We start from the raw sequence: 2,983 nt of genomic DNA, 5'->3' as shown, positions 1-2,983 counted from the left end.
AAACTACGTTTCATCAGAGCAAAGAGGAGTATACTTTGCTGACTCGATAACCGTGTTCCTTGCCAATCCTTGGTTCCCAGATACTTCATGGTTGGCATTGTACTCTAGAGAGAACCGTACTGATTTGGAAACTTCTCCGTTCCTCTCGGTGGCATTCACTGAAATGCTCCCCACCTCCTTCTCCCCTCACACATCAGTATCCTTCACTGATCTGGGGTGTGTTCATGATTTAGACTTAACAGAGCACTTCCTGGCATATAATTGCATATAAATGCATGCCATAAGATTGTGTACAGTTACTAGAGATGGCTGAGTTTTTGCTCTAAGCTCCTTAACAGCCCATGCAAAGAAAGAAATAGGTTTATTACAAGATTGTTGTGACCCAACCATTTAAATGGAAAATTTAGTTGTTTGCAATTAGCATAGTTTTCCTGATTCTGAGAATGGATTCTTTGCGAATTCTTTCTCGTGTTGGGGGCAGGTTTTAATTCCTAAGCTCAGCTCTCTGAGCCAAGGGGCTTGCTCAGGTCTTTAAGCTGTAAGTGGTGGAGCTGAGGCCAGCACCCACATTTTCTGGCTGTGAAATATTTTTGTTCTTTATTAGAGGGCTTGTTCTCTGACTGTTGCATGCATGTATTTCTGGCTCACGAATCCTATTATTGCTTTACTTACATTTATTTCTTCCACTTACTGTTTTAAAAGTCCATGCAAATTCCAAATTGCTTTCCAGAATCACTTGACATCAGCTTTGTTTGATAGTCCCTTTATCTCTCTCTCCTTAGTTCATTAGGCAAATAAAGTGAAAAAGGCAAACCCCTTCTTTTAGCAGAGACTTCAGTGTATTTCTACTAGACAGATTCTGACAGCAACCCAGGAGGTAGAATTCTTACTTCTAGCGAGATCCTGCTCGTTTTAAAATTATTATTCACAAACAATAGCTACCATTTATTGAGTGTTTACTCTGTTTAAGGCACTGTGTTTAAGCACTTCACTTCCATGATCCACTTGAATCCTCGGTTAGTTTACAATGCTTTTAGGATAGTGTTTTCATTTTGTAGTTGATGACACTGAAATTTAGAGATTTTGAGGACAGATCTGATTCCAGAGTTTCTACTCTTAGCCACTATAAGCTATTGATTCTATGTAACTGCACACACTGATTTCTGAGCACTTCTTGGGGCCTTTGGGCCAAGTCTTTCTGCTCTGTCTCTCTTATCTGTCTCTTTCTGTCTTTGTCTCCCCACTCCTCTCTAATTTTTTCTTTTTTCAGACAGAACCTCACTTTTTTGTTGTTGTTGTTAAGACGGAGTCCTGCTCTGTCACCCAGGCTGGAATGCAGTGACGCAGTCTCGGTTCACTGCAACTTCTGCCTCTAGGGTTCAAGCGATTTTCCTGCCTCAGCCTCCCGAGTAGCTGGGAACTACATGTGTGCATCACCATGCCTGGCTAATTTTTGTGTTTTTAGTAGAGATGCAATTTCAACCATGTTGGCCAGGTTGGTCTTGAACTCCTGGTGTTAGGTGGACTGCCCGCCCAAGCCTCCCAAAGTGCAGGGATTACAGGCGTAAGGCACCATGCCCGGCCAGAACTTCACTTGGAATAGAGACCCCGCAGAACCTCAGAGCTGGGAAAATTCCCTTCCCATTGAACATCAGTTTTCCCTTGCCACAGAGCACCGCTGCAGGTGTTTGAGCACACAGACTCCTGATTTATGCATGCATAGTTATTTACAAGGGATGTGCAGGGTGGACATGTGTTGGGGCTCGGACAACAATACCCCAAAGTATGGCACTTTGGCAGGCTGAGTACTTTGAACTGATGGAGTTTGGATGACCTCAGAAGCAAGTTCTCTCTGACCTTCTCCTGCCCTCCTGTACCCCTTGTCCCCCTCTTTCTCCCCTGAGATGAGTCATAGAAACCAGAGTTCCCCTTCCCCAAGGTGAGTCGTAGAAATTCTTCCCCCAAAGCCACCCATAAAACCTAAAAATATGACTCAAACCTTCTCCCACCCTTCTGCACAGGAACTGGCCGTAAAGAAATTCTCTGACCAACTTTGTCTGAGAGTAGGTCCTAAGACCCTCATTCCAGAGGGGTCGTGCCCCATACCTAGAAAGAAGGAATGCTGCACAGAGAGGCCAGGAAGAATCTGCACAGACAGGCCCTGCTGGGTCCCCATCCTACCACCTCGGTCCATTAGAGTCGATCAGAACTTTCTGTCCAATCACATTTCTATACCACTGTCAATTCCTCATTGAGTCTAAGCATAAAAATGGACGGTTCTCCCTGAGCCTTTCGGTATTCATTTCTGAAGACTCACATGTCACGGTAAACTTTGATGAAATAAAATGGTTATGCTTTCCTTTTGTTAGTCCGCCTTTTGTTACAAGAGTGTCAGCCATGACCCATATGACTGGTGAGGAAAAGTATCACACTTTTTCTCCCCTACACATGTATATCACTGTACACAATTTTATGTACACTATTTTGTATACAAAATAGAGGGTTTTTTTGTTTTTTTGGGTTTTTTTTTTTTTTTTTTTTTTTTTTAGAGGGTGTCTCTCTCTTTTTGTCGGGGTGTGTGTGGTGTGGTGTTCTTATCTCTCTGTGGCGTTTTGTTTTTCTGGTCTGGTGTTATTCTCCCCTTTTCGTCTCCCGTGTCTCTGGGTCTAGAGACATGTGCCCCCCCCCCGCTCTGTTTTTTGTTTTTTGTGTAGATGTGGTTTTTCGCTGTTTTGGCGGGTTTTGTTTTGTGTGTGTGGTCTCGTGTTCTGCGTGTGTCTGGGCCCCTGTGTTTTGGTGTTATGGGTGTGCGCCTGTGCACCCAGCCAAAATAGAACTTTTAAAGGAAGAGGAAAAATACGAAAAGGATTTCTATTTTTTTTCTTTTTGTATTCCAGTGCATTATCTTGCCCCACCCCCAGGCGTGTGTACACCCAGACTGGGCCTCAGGTCCCTGACCGTGGGTGAGTCCACGCTCTGCCTG

This window comes from Mandrillus leucophaeus, unplaced genomic scaffold, assembly GCF_000951045.1.
Source record: "Mandrillus leucophaeus isolate KB7577 unplaced genomic scaffold, Mleu.le_1.0 Scaffold348, whole genome shotgun sequence".
In the NCBI taxonomy this organism is placed as follows: domain Eukaryota; kingdom Metazoa; phylum Chordata; class Mammalia; order Primates; family Cercopithecidae; genus Mandrillus; species Mandrillus leucophaeus.
The sequence above is the reverse complement of the archived record's forward strand: the minus strand, read 5'-3'. Positions refer to the sequence as shown.